The following is a 14,999-nucleotide window of genomic DNA, read 5'->3' on the forward strand; positions in this document are numbered from 1 at the left end:
AATGATGTTTGCACTGCTCAATGAACCTTTGATATTGAATGTGTTTTTCCACTCTAATATAACTCGTTAACGCTAAATGATGTTTTGCACACTAATAAATATCTCTGTTAACTGAATGATAGGTTTGCATCTGCTAAATTAATAACTTTCGTATTAAATGAACTCCGATGTTTTCCACTAAGCTATAATATTTAATTAACTCGTTAACTAAATGAATGTTATTCCCTATCTACCAATGAGAGTAACGCTTCGTAACTGAATGACCATGGTTGGCCATGGCACTATATGCTAATTCTAATAACTTGATAAATGAATGATGTTTTCTCTCACCCTAACTAATGAATTAATCTCGTTAACTAAATGATGTTTTGCACAGCTAATTAAATTCTCGTTAACTGAATGATGTTTGAAACTGCTAATTAATAACTTGATAAATGTAATGTTTTCCACCTACTTTAAATTAATAACTTCGTTAACGTAAATGAATGTTTTGGCACAACCTAATTAATATCTCTCGCTCTTAACTGAATGAAGTTGTGCACTGCTAATACATAGACTTGATAAAAGAAGGCATGTTTTTCTACTAACTAATCTCTAATAACTCGTCTATAAACTGAATGATGCTTTTTTGCACTGAGCTTATTAATACGAACTCCAGGTTTCAACTCGATAAAAGAAATGATGCATTTCACTACTAATTATAACTCAGGTTAACTTAAATGATGTTTCTGCTACAACTAATTAAGTAACTCATTAACTGAATGATGTTTGCCACTGCTACATAGCTATAATTCGATATTAGAAATGACTGTGTTCTAACAACTAATTAATATACATCGCGTTAACTGAATGATGTTTGCACTGTCTTATTCATATAAGGCTCGATAGAAGAATAAGCCAATAGGCCATTACAACTACTAAGTTAACTCACTGACTACCGTAGTAAGAACTCTAACCTATGATGGTTTCGCACAACCTCGTATATGTTATAATCAACAGGCCTGCACTCTACACTTTGGAATGAATGTTTGCACTGCTAATTCCTAATTAACTTGTACTAAATGAATGATGTTTTCCCAACTACTTAATTAACTCACTCATCTAACTAAATGATGTTTTCCGACTACCAAATTAATAACTCTCGCGTGAACTGAATGATGTTTGCACTGCTAATTATAACTTCATAGATGAATGAAACGTTTTCCACTACTAATTAATAACTCGGTTAACTAAATGGAATGTTTTTCCACAACCAATCTAATAACTCGTTTAACTTAATGATGTTTGCAAGCTGCTAATTAATAACCTTGATAAAATGAATGTACGTTTTCCACTACTACTTAACTACTCGTGTTAACTAATATGGACCTGTTTTTCGCACAACTAATTAAATAAACTCGTTAACTGAATGATGTTGTTGCACTTCTAATTATATAACGGTTGATAAATGATACTGATGGGTTCCACTACTAATTAATAACTCCGTTAAACTGACATGATGTCTTTTCCATTCTAAGCCAATTAATAAACGCGTCGTGTTAACCCTGGAGTGAAATTGTTTGTGCACACTGTATTCAGGTTCACTAAATAACATGACAATGATGCTTTTCCACGCACTTAGCTAGTCCTAATAAGACCTCGTTGTAACACATACAATGTTAGATGTTTCTTTACCGCACCTAACACAATTAATAAAAGTTGGTTAACCCTCGGAGATGAGATGTATATGCAATGCTAATTAATATCTCGTTAACTGAATCTGTTTGCACGAGACGTACACTGACACATAAATAACTTGAATAAAAGAATGAATGTTTTCCTACAACTAATTAATAACTCGTTAACTGAATCGACTTGTGTATATAGGCACTGCTGCAATTAATAACTTGATAAATGAAATGATGTTTTCCACTACTAGATCTAATAAACTCGTTAACTGAATAATGTTTTGCACAGACTCTAAATATCTTCGTTACTGAAATCATGTTTGCACGTGCTAATACATAAACTTGATAAAAGAATGATGTTTTTCTACAACTAATTAATAACTCGTTAGCAAGACGGTGAATGACTGCTATTGCAACTTATCGCTAATTAATAAAGGTTGGACTATAATAGAATGAGTGAGGTCTCACATCTGACTAATTAATAACGTCGTATTACGGTTGAGAATGATAGTTATTCCGCGACTGAGGGGCCTGAGTGCAACTGACCTTATACAGTCGTTAACTGAGTGATGTTGACTGCTAATTAATTACTTGATAAAGTGACAAGCACTCAAGATGTTTTCCCACTACCCTTCAACTGGCTCACCACTAACCTCGTATAACGCCTACAAACTGATGTTTTCCACTACCAATTAATAACTTGTTAACTGAATGATTTTTGCACTGCTAATTAAATATCCTCGGTTAACTGAAATCATGTTTTGCACTGCTAATACATAACTTGATAAAAGAATGATGTTTTCCTACAACTAATTAATAACTCGTTAACTGAATACATGTTTGCACTGCTAATTAAAGTAACTTGATAAATGAATGAATGCTACTGTCCCACTACTAATTAAATACTCGTTAACTGAATAATGTTTTGCACAACTAAATATCCTCGTTAACTGAATCATGTTTGCACTGCTAATACATAACTTGATAAAAGAATGATGTTTATTCTCTACAACTAATTAATAAACTCGTTAAACTGAATGATGTTTTGCCACTGCTTATTTTAATAACTCGATAAAGAATATGATGCATTTCTACTCATTAATAAATCGTTAATGAATGATGTTTTCGACCACTAGATAACTCTCATCAATGGTTTCCGAACTACTAATTAATACATTGCTAATGAATGTTTCCACTACCAATTAATAAATCGTTAACTGAATGATGTTTTGCAGTACTAATTAAAAAACTCGTTAACCTAATTGTCTATTACTAATTAATAACTCGTTTATGAATGTTTCCACTACTATTAATAACTCGTTAACTGAATGATGTTTGCACTGCTAATGAATATCTTGATAAAAAGAATGATGTTTTTCACTACTAATTAATAAATCGTTAACTGAATTATTTTTGCACTACTAATTAATAACTTGTAACTTAATTTGTCTACTACTAATTAATAACTCGTTACTGAATGATGTTTGCACTACTAATTAAACTCGTTAACTGAATGATTTTTCCAACTATTATTATTCGTAACTGAATGATGTTTGCACTTGTAATTCATAACTCGATAAATGAATGATGCTTTTCACTACTAATTAATAACTCGTTAACTGAATGATGTTTGCATTGCTAATAAATAACTTGATAAAAGAACGATGTTTTTCACTAACTAATTAATAACTCCTTTACTGATGTTTTCCAACAACAAATTAATAACTCATTAACTGAATTGATGTTTGCAGTACTAATTAAAAACTCGTTAACTTCATTGTCTACTACTAATTATAACTCGTCTAAATGAATGATGTTTGCACTGCTAATAAATAACGAATAAAAGAATGATGTTTTTAACTATTAATTAATAAATCATTAACTGAATTATTTTCTCCACTACTATTAATAACTTAACGTAATTGTCTACTACCAATAAATAGCTTGTTAACTGAATGATGTTTACACTACTAATTAAATAACTTAAGTTAATTGTCTACTACTAATTAATAACTCGTTAACTGAATGTTTCCACTACTAATTAATAACTCGTTAACTGATGTTTTCCACAACAAATTAATAACTCGTTAACTGAATGTTTGCACTGCTAATAAATAACATGATAAAGAATGTTTTTCACTACTAATTAAAAATCGTTTACTGAAGGATATTTCAACCACTAATAACCCATATCAATGTTTCGACTAATAATAATAACTTGTTAACTGAATATTGTTTGCACTACTAATTAACAACTCATTAACTGAATGATGTTTCCTCTAATTATTAGCTTGTTAACTTAAAGATGTTTGCACTACTAATTAATAACTGGATAAGCAAATGTTTTTCACTATTAATTAATAACTCGTTAACTGAATGTTTCCACTACTAATTTATAACTCAATAACTGAATGATGTTTCCACTACTAATTAAAAACTCGTTAATAGAATGATGTTTTCTACTATTTAATACGTCGTTAACTGAATTTTGTTTCCACAACTTATTAATAACTTGTTAACGTAATTAAGTGTCTATCACTAATTAATAATCCATTAACTGAATGTTTGCACTACTAATGAACTCGTTAACTGAATGCTTTCTGCTACTAATTAATAACTTAACTGAATGATGTTTCCACAACTAATTAATAACTCTTTAACTGAATGATGTTTTCCACAACTAATTAATAACTCATTAACACTACTAATTATTAACTTGTTAACTTAATGATGTTTGCACTACTAATTAATAACGCAATAACTGAATGATGTTTTTCACTACTAATTTATAACTCGTTAACTTAATGATGTTTCGACCACTAATAAGCAATAAAAAAATTTGACTACTAATTAATAACTTGTTAACTGAATGATGTTTCCACTAATTATTAACCTGTTACCTTAATTTTTACACTACTAATTAATAACTCGATAAGTAAATTATGTTTTTCACTACTAATTAATAACTCGTAAACTGAATGATGTTTTCCACAATTAATTCATTACTCATTAACTGAATGATGTTTCCACTACTAATTAATAACTCCAGGGGAATTTAGTATAATTGGAATATGATGACTTCCACTGCTGCTGTCTTTGTGTTCATTTGTGTTTTTCTGCAGCCAAATAAAGAGTTTTTCATGCAAGTTACAAGATGTCTGTTTTGTATTATTTGGAATTCTTAAATACCTTTCCTTAAAAAAAATCTATAATGTTGTTTTTGCAGCTTTTCTACATAAGCCCAACTGAATGAATTCATGTTTCCCCATTTTCCCATCTGTCAGCATAAGGGCTCTTACAGACGAGCGTTTTTACCTGCGCTCCCCTGCATTCCGTTTTTCTGCGTTCAGCCGCAGGGGAGCGCAGGAATAGACGCATTACATTTTTTCCAATGGGGCTGTACTCACACAGGCGCCGAACGCAGGAAAAATGCAGCATGTTGCATCTCAACCTGCGTTCGGCTCCTACACGCGCCTGTGTGAGTACAGCCCCATTGGAAAAAATGTAATGCGTCTATTCCTGCGCTCCCCTGCGGCTGAACGCAGAAAAACGGAATGCAGGGGAGCGCAGGTAAAAACGCTCGTCTGTAAGAGCCCTTATGCTGACAGATGGGAAAATGGGGAAACATGAATTCATTCAGTTGGGCTTATGTAGAAAAGCTGCATAAATAAGAATAATAGAACTACCTATTTTTTTATGTAGATATGAACGTATCCACAAACTGAGAGCAAATCATTATACATTGCCTCCGGCTTGCACCATTTCTCTGCCCCTTTTAGGCTGGCCGACTCAATTAACCCCTCCCTCGCCTTGTTTTAAACTGAAGTGAACAGAATTGCTGTCAACTGTTTAGGGAGAAGGAAAGGTAAAAACCAATGGGGGGCATCCCCCAGGAATTCTATTTGCTTATCTGCTACGTTAGGCTGCCATTCCTCTTCTTCAAAACTGCCAACATCTCAAGCCCAACTAATTCCTTATCTTGGCAAATAGAAGAAATCTTCTGCACTCGCCCCCATAGTCTATATAATAACGACATTGAGAGTTTTTTCTGTTTTAAGCTACTACAATTGCTCTCCCCGGATATTCCAAACAGCAGGATGATTTTAATGAACTGACACATTTATTAAAGCAGATTCTTGTTTCAGTTTGTCGGGGGTTCCTATTGCTACAAGGTGATATATAGATATACACATATATACAGTACGTTAAAAAAAAACACTGCACGGTATTGAAAAAATATGTTTTATAGCACTATCCTTTGAAACAAGATTCAAGTACAAGTTACATTTGGGCTGTCTGTGGTACCCAACTCCCTTGAAGATTCTGATTGTACAAGACTGTGAGCCGTACTGGAGATGCACAATGTCACATCAGGGAAATGCAGGATCTTTCATGCCTCTTTGAACTGGGAATCTGCTTGCAAATCTTTGTCACTTGGAAGAACGGATTTTAATTCCCGGGTCACTGGAGTTGGGTCACCTTAATGGCTAATGCGGTGTTGAAGTCTAAAAAGAAGGGTCCCTCCTGGGCAGGCAGAAATGTAGTAGTTATAATGTTATAGACACCAGCCGGGATATTCTCCAGTTCCATGTAGCAGAAACCACACCTGGAAGAGAGACATGAAAATAACAATAAATAACCTCAAAAATAATGACTGTATTATATGGTGGGTTTTTAACCCTAAAAAAGCATTTAAAGGATAACCTATTTAACTTTAATAGTTGCTAACAAACATGATTTCCTACATCAGTGTTTGATTTATAGTGTACTAGTGGCTCAGTCTTACACAGGATCATAAGCTTGGCAGGAGCACACTGTACACTAGTACAGGTATGGGACCTGTTATCCAGAATGCTCGGGACCTGGAGTTTTCTGGATAACACATCTTGCCATAATTTGGATCTCCGTACCCTGTACTAGAAAATCATTTAAACATTAAACACAGTAGGATTGTTTTGCCCCCATTAAGGATTACTTGTATATTAGTTAGGAGCAAGTACATGGTACAGTTTTATTATTACAGAGAAAAAGGAAGTCATTTATAAAAAATACAATTTTTTGGATAAAATGGAGTCTATAGGGTATGTTTATCAAAGAGTAAATTTAGAGGTCGTGTTATTATAATGTATATCTGGAACGGTCTAAATCCTAAGACGGACGAATGGCTAGTGTCAGAGGGTTGATAGTTGTCACCCCCGCCCTCTATGACGCCATAACGCTATATGGCCTAAGGCAGGATGGACTTTAAGGGCTAATGGTCTACTGTGGACAATGGTCACTCATATAACTTATACTAGGCCATACAAATAAATGATCCCCACTCTGTTACTTAGATTCCAGAGTGTCAGCATAGTGTCAGCAAGTCTCTTATGCCCTTTTGCAGAAGTGTTGCTCAATAGTTGTCTGTACCACAATGGCTATGTTTAGCCAACAGATGTTTACGAGGCTGTGGACAGTTGGAACCAGAAATCTCTTATGTTGCAAAACTGCACATCTTACAGGAATGTACAAATATATGCCAGTAAGTCTCCTCGCCGACCATGTATGGTATTTCCGTGAACCCCTTGTCATAATTACTGTAAATGCCTTCTGAAAGTTATATAACGCTTGGACCAAGAGGTGGGTCTTTGGTAAGTCCTTGGCTGACATTCTGTGTGTTGCTCCAACAGCTTACCCAGACAAAACTGTTATGTTGTATTATGTAAGAATAAATTGCCTGACTATTACTAAAGGTTTTCCTTTACTGAGTTTTGTCTTACACGAGGTCAAAATGGTATTACTAAAAATACCATCAGTCGCCACAGTCCTCTAGAGTGAAATTCTGCCACTTTCCATTAATTTCTATGGGATTTTGAAAGGCGCATTTATCAAAGGATGAATTTCACTCTAGAGGACTGTGACGATCTCTAACTTAATTTTTTCATAAATATGTCCCCTATGGGAGACAGTCTCTGTAATTTGGAGCTTTTTGCATAACGGGTCCCATACATGTAAGCCCCACCTTTCTGTACATGTCTGCAAGAGGACAGATACCTGGGAAGAGAATTGGAGGGGGAACGTGGGTGCTGCCTCCTTGGCAGTAAAAAGTGCAATACTGGCCCTGGTGTTATATTAACGTTCCACATGCTGTGCATATAAATTAATTTTGCACTTGACAATGAAACTTTTAATAATTCCATATTGAAGGTATTTTATAAGCAGCAGATAATACATTTACAGTTCTCTAAATGATAAAAAGGGTGACTTTCACCAGATCCACACAGAGGATGGGGTGCCTTGGCCCAGAAGCTGTATCTTGGGGAGACATGACTCAGCACATGATATCACAGTGATAAAGCAGCAGGGAATCACTAAATACGGCCCAACACTTTACTGCTCAGACTCAAATGCTTTTGGCCTGTATGGCTTAATCACAGACTGTTTTCAAGCCACACTTTCTTTGATGCACTTGCTGAGAGTTAGGGATTACCCTCGGGTAGATATACTGAGCAGATGCCCAAATGGTATGAAGCCGTCACTTAAGTCTCAGGGAATCATTTCATGAAGCAAATAATGGAAATAAAATGTACATCCACTTCCATGGGATTCCAGAGAAAGAACTCGAGGTCTGGTTGGATCAATCGTACCAATTGGGCAGGTCCTCACAAACACACGAGTTCCCATTACAGACGGGCACTGGGCAGGTGTCTGTTTCTGCCGACCTCTAGTCCATGTTCATGCAACCTCTCCATTCCCTTCCAGCTCTCTCCCCTTCTGCTTTTTGCCATCCCTCTCCCCTTCGGCTTTTTCCCTCCCCTTTGGCGATCTCCGCTGCCCTCCCTCTCCCTTCCGGAGCTCACCCCTTTGGCTTTTCCCCTCCCCTCTGGCAATCTCCCCTCCGTCGCTCACACGAGCATGGAGGGGAGCGTGGTGGCCGGCTGGGTATCCTAGGGCGCCCAGTCGGCTTGGCCCGGCAGTGGCCAGACACCTGCATTTAATTTCAGATATTACTGACCATTGTGGTGCAACCATCTCACTATATGTGTGGGATTGTAAGGCTCTGCCCATACAAAGCTAAAACAACTCATTAGCTGATTTATTGTGGGTGTTGTGTCTCTCATATTCCTCAGGCCATGTTTTTAGGCAACAAGGTAGCAATGTCCCCTGGTGTGTTGATTTTATTTAATTAATGACATAAATGGAAAATGTAAGTGACAAAAGCAAAACCAATCAATGACAGTAAATAAGCACTTATCCCACAAATATCACTTGTTCTGCCATTCAAGCTGGTCTTAGAGGAGTATAAAGGACAGCCAATAAGCATTCTAGCTGAGCGCTCATATCCTGACTTATCATACCAATTTAGAGGGCTGCATCATTTAAATGGTTTCAGAAGCAGGTGCACATTATTTAGTATAAAAGATAAAGCTGACGCATGTGAAGGGTGCTGAAGTATATATTGGGTAAACATCTGTACTAGGGATGCACCGAATCCACTATTTTGGATTCGGCCAAACCCCCGAATCCTTTGTGAAAGATTCGGCCGAATACCGAACCCGAATTTGCATATGCAAATTAGGGGTGGGAAGGGGATTTTTTTTTCTTCCTTGTTTTATGACAAATAGTCACGCAATTTCCCTCCCCACCCATAATTTGCATATGCAAATTAGGATTCGGATTCAGTTCGGCCAGGCAGAAGGATTCAGCCGAATCCGATCCTGTTGAAAAAGGCCGAATCCCGAACCGAATCCTGGATTCGGTGCATCCCTAATCTGTACATTAGGTATTGTAAGGTTCTGCTTGAAATCATGACAGGGACTGATACAGCAGTGTTTTCTTATATCTGGTACGTTCTTATGAACTGAATGGACCTTGACTCAATGTTAGACCCAAAGTGGGGTGCCCTATAGGTATCAAGTATCCAACTGATTGGAATTATTTGCATATATAAAGGGGGGAAGGATTGGTGTTACCTGTAATCACCGCTGCTCTTTTTCTGGAAACCAGAGGGCCCAGGGTCTCCTGTAGTCAACACTGTAATGACTTCAAAGCCAACACTGTACTGCCTGTATGAGAGAAGCACACAATATTCACTGCAAAGAAGCTATTTACTTACATAAATGCCAGGGCCTATTTTAATTCTCAGTCCAGACCTGCTGCTAAGGCTACGCGATCCCTGATTGCACAGTGTTGGGGGGGCCACATTATTATTAATTTCATGATGGAAGCTGAGGGCCGGTGTAAATTTGAAAGTGGGCTGCAATTGGTCCCAGGGCCCGTCTTTGGACATACCTTGGTTAGGGGCAACTGCAGGAGGCTATGGAGCTTAGAGCCACAGGCAATGAAGAGTTGCTGCCAGTCAGCTGTCAGACACATGGGGGATCTTGTATTTGCCACCTGCCATAGCTCCCTGGCACCCCCAGCTTGCTACTTCTGAATGTGACACAAATCTCCATCCCTCTTATATTTAGTGCTAGTGAATGCAGAGCTATACAGAGAGAGAGCAGTGACTCTTGCACTTCATTCTAGGAGAGGAGAGATTGCTTTCAGCTTTGCACCCTGCCCCAATTTCATAGATATGAGCGGACACTGCATTAACCATTTAATAGACACCTTTGAAAACAATATATAAGGCTCCTTTATTAAAGAAAAGCTCCTCAAAGTTGCATTGAAAGGCTGCAGCTGCTTAAAAACACAGAGCTGCATTTGCAGTGCAACTACATCAGAGCAATGGGACTGCAGAACTTCAGGGCTTGCTCACAGTGTTTGTGGCTTGTGTGGAAGGACTGACGGCCACACTGAGAATTGCAGCAATCAACCAAGGTAAAAAAGTACAAAGGATATGTACTACGGCTTTAAATAAAGGGAAACTGTACCCTATTTCTAACCCTTTCTAAATGGGCACCTATGTCTGTTTGAAATCACTGAGATAATCTATAATGTGAAATCTGTAATCTAAAATGCTGTACAAATGAAAATAACTGGGATTATTATATTCAGATTCTTCTCTTTTTCACTTTAGAAGCATGTCCTCATGGAACATGGGTGGGGGGATCCACAATGTTTTATATACATTATATACAGTTTATATACAAGATTTAGCTGGACTTCTTATTAAACACTGGCCATCATGCTGTGCAAGCCATACGACTGGGATGTTCAACCTGAAGGCCTCATCCACATTTGTATTTTTTATGCCCATTCAGTTGGAAATTGCATCTATTTGTATTGAAGGCAGATTCACTTTCTGGCACAGTTATACCATTGCACCTCCAAATTGAATACAAGTTGACAGAGTTCTTGTTCTTGAGATGGTGGGAGGTGTAGTTCAGATACAGCTGGATGGATGTCCTTGTTATTTTGTGAAATGAAATGTCATTTCTCCATGCTGTACTGTACATGAAACATGTAGTTTTAATGCAGGTTATTGCCTTATTGAGTCTACAAAGTAACCCGGGCAGAAGCACATTCAATTGGTATTTGTGTATGTGATGTAATAATGCAGTTACATGTGGCAGCTAGCTGAGGGGACTGGGATTGGTGGTGCACCCAGTCACAAGACATGAACACAGGAATAATTCTCTTCTCCTCTCTCACTTTGGTTACACGGTACTTGTTTTAATGCAATAAATCATTTGCCTCAAACCTTTGTGTAGTGAGTGATTTGCTTGAATGCGCGGCCCCTATTGTACATTGTGTGACACTCTATTAAAGGCACACTGTCATTAGAATAAATGCTTCTCTTCTGGGGTGCTGGAAACATTGGATCATGGTGAAGGTTCTATGCTCTAGGGCAGTGATCCCCAACCAGTGGCTCACAGGCAACCTGTTGTTCTCCGATCCCTTGGATGTTACTGGCCTCAAAGCAGATGCTTATTTTTCAATTTTTTGCTTGAAGTTTTAGATAAAAATCACATGTACTGAAACATAGTGGCTCCTATAGGCTGCCAGTCCACAAAGAGGCTATGAAATACCCAATCACAGCCCTTATTTTGCACCCTCATGGAATTTTTTTTCATGCCGGTTTTGCTCCCCACGGGTAAAAAGGTTGGGGATCCCTGGTCTGGGGATTCTAAAAGGTGTCAACTAGACGGCATGAGGTTCTTGGTTTCTCTATCTATGGGGCAAATTCACTAAACTGAGGACTTGCGCTAATGCAGGCTTCGCCACACTTTTGCCAGGCGAAGTTACGCTAGCGATGCCTTATTTGCATACGGCGCCAAGTTAAAGTACAATGGACGTATATGTAGCAGCAAATACATTACACTACAGAAGCCTGGGAAAGCTTCATAAAATAAAATAGAGTTGTTATTTTGCCCTATACATGTGCCCAGTGTATAGTTTAGGTGCCATATGTTAGGAAATGTAGGGGGAAAGGAGGGTACCCCCAAAAAAATTTACGATCTTTTTCAGCCCATCACCCTTAAGACGCCAGCGTTTTTTGGGACTTAGAAAAAATGTCAACTTTTTTTTGAAGCAATCCCTATCTACTCTATTGCACTTCACCTGATCTGAGGTGGCGAAGGCAAGTCTGGCGCAAGAGGTAATGTTCAGTAAACGGACTGGGGGTCCTGGGCCCACTGGGACTGTTACCTCGGGGGCCCCCCCATCAACATTTTGTACTGGTAGCATTAATAAAACAACAATCTGCCTATCAAGTAAAATCCATGACTAATCGAGCACATCTAAAATGATTTGGTCCCAAACAATGGGCAAAATGGGATACAACAGGGCACCCTGAATGGTAATATATATAATAAGATAGGTATAAAAAAAGATATGAGCTAATCCAGTCACACCACCTCTGATCAAGTGCCCAATGATGCAAAACTCATCAGGAGGGTGTGGTTAGCAAGGGGTATGCCGACAGAAAGAGGACACTGCCATGTGATATGCTGACATTTTTTTTAAACTAATAAAACACTATAAGTGATTAACTGCCTGTGACGAATCTGACGCGTTTCATGAAACGGCAAAAAATTCACGAAACGCATTGAAATTAATGAGTGTCAAAATAATTATATTGCACGTTAATTTTGCCCCGAGCGACAGTTTTTATACGCGTGACTATTTGGTCCAAATACATTAAAGTCAGTGGGTGTACAAATATTTTTTTTTTGAGGATTTGGATTCGGTTTGGTATTCGGCCGAATCTTTCACCAAGGATTTGGGGATTTGGCCGAATTCCAAATAGTGGATTCGGTGCATCCCTAGTCTCTTGAGAGCTATTAATTAGGGATGCAACGAATCCACTATTTGGGATTCGGCCAAATACCGAACCTAATCCTAATTTTCTTATGCAAATTACGGTCAGGAAAGGAAAAAGTGGAAAAATAAATCTTCTTTTGTGATGAAGTCATGTGATTTCCCTACCCGCCCCTAATTTACAAATGTAAATTCGGATTTGGTTCGGCTAGGCAGAAGGATTTGGCCGAATCCGAATCCTGCTGAAAAAGGCAGAATCCTGGCCGAATCCCGAACTGAATCCTGGATTCGGTGCATCCCTAATATTAATGCTTTCATTTTGTAAAAGTTGCCAACCGATACCTTTCTAAATGGTGATTTACTAGTAAAATACCTCACCTGATCACAGTGAGCTTGTTGTAACATGGAATAAGTTCTTTCACCCCATAATCATTTATGTTGTTATTGTCTAGTTCCAAAGCAATCTTTTTGTGGTACAGGTATGGGATCCGTTATCTGGAAACCCATTATCCAGAGAGTTCAGAATTACAGAAAGGCCGTTTCCCATAGGCTCTGTTATAATAAATTAATCCAAATTTTTAAAAATGATTTCCTTTTTCTCTGAAATAAAAAACAGTAACTTGTACTTGATCCAAACTGAGATATAATTAATCCTTATTGGAAGCAAAACCAGCCTATTTGGTTTATTTAATGTTTACATGATTTTCTAGTAGACTTAAGGCATGAAGAACCAAATTAGGGAAAGATCCGTTATCCGGAAAACCCCAGGTCCCGAGCATTCTGGATAACAGGTCCTATACATGTACTGATTTAGCACAAATGAGATGGCACCACAATCAGATGACGATGCTCCACAGAAACTTAGCTTGATATAGTCTGCGCATATTCCTTTGGCTGCTAGTTTTCCCACTTTCTCACTCTGTGTTTTACAAATGCACCGTGCCATTCAAATAAAGTGAGTTAATGCATGAACACGGTTATATTCCAGAAATGGGGATCGAGGTAGGCTTTTTGGGTGGGATTTAACACTGGTAAAGTTAGTGCTTTTCTTTTGATTAGTGCACTAATTAGAACACACTTAAGAAAGGGCCTTTGCAGCCTGAAACATGTTGTGTGGACAAAAATAAAAGCACAATAGCAGACAATTTCTGCCCAAGTGTATGATTCCTAACCTCTTTGACTTATCGATACAATACTTGGATGCCTAGGACAGAGTATCCGGGAACCACTACACTGACAACATTTGCCTCAAACTGCAGCTGACTGTGAGTAATTACACAAGTTGACCCCCTCTTTGTAATTGAGGCCAAAGAATTTTTCAAGTAAAGGGTACTGCCAAAAAGAGGCCCATACTACTTAGTTGGCCGCTTGGGGGTTACTTTATTAGTTCCATTAAAATTTGTTAGCTTTGGTACAGTGCATGACAATCACCACTGACGCGGTTCATGCCCTATGGCACTTCCTCAGAGTATAAATGCACTAACCAGGCAGGTCAAACCTTCCAGTGCATCGACAGTTCCAGCCTAATTACACTTACAGTATTAAAATAACATGTTAACAACCACGCTATTCACTCACACAAAAAAAATGACTACATTTTAGATTGCATTTAGTACATTCCTGCTTTATGTGTTTATTTGACTGTTATGAGGATACTGTATCTCTGGATACACACAAAGTACTTTGTATATAGGATATTCTGGGATGGGCAGGGGCTCACCAGGGTTGTGCTTTCAAGGGCCCTAGTCCACCTCCCCCATCCCCCTGTCCCCTTCACCATCACCCCGTACCCTTTTCTACCTCCTCCTCAACTTTCCACTTGAAAGTCTGGGGAGTGAGACTCGGGTCCAGGAGCAGGTACTGGCCCTGTGGGGCCTACTGGGTTTTTCCCAGTGTTCCACAGGCCCAGAGTATAATTATTTTGTCTAGCTTGAATTCTCTCATTTTCAATTTCTGTATAATGAATATTACTATATCTGTTACATACCTGTGTATGCAGGTGGATTCTTCAAAAGACTTTGGTTTCCACTCAAGTAGATCCCACTCGTAGATCTTCCCATGTTATCCAGAAAATACCTGCAATTGCAAAAAGCAGTCAATTTGTGGTTTGCTTATGGAATATTACTTTGTACATTAGGAGGTCGATAG

At 38.0% G+C, this 14,999-nt stretch overlaps 1 long non-coding RNA gene across 3 annotated transcripts in view; it reads right to left on the reverse strand.

Moving 5' to 3' along the window:
• Positions 1-5,895: 5,895 nt before the first annotated feature.
• The window catches only part of LOC121394623, a 32,820-nt gene continuing 23,716 nt past the window's right edge, over positions 5,896-14,999 (reverse strand). For all 3 annotated transcript variants that reach the window (XR_005961849.1, XR_005961848.1, XR_005961847.1), the window contains exons 3-5: positions 14,839-14,927; positions 9,620-9,712; positions 5,896-6,273 (exon numbers count right to left, since the gene is read on the reverse strand). This is a non-coding gene — a long non-coding RNA (uncharacterized LOC121394623). The remainder of the gene's footprint in view (positions 6,274-9,619; positions 9,713-14,838; positions 14,928-14,999) is intronic.

This window comes from Xenopus laevis, chromosome 6L, assembly GCF_017654675.1.
Source record: "Xenopus laevis strain J_2021 chromosome 6L, Xenopus_laevis_v10.1, whole genome shotgun sequence".
NCBI lineage: Eukaryota > Metazoa > Chordata > Amphibia > Anura > Pipidae > Xenopus > Xenopus laevis.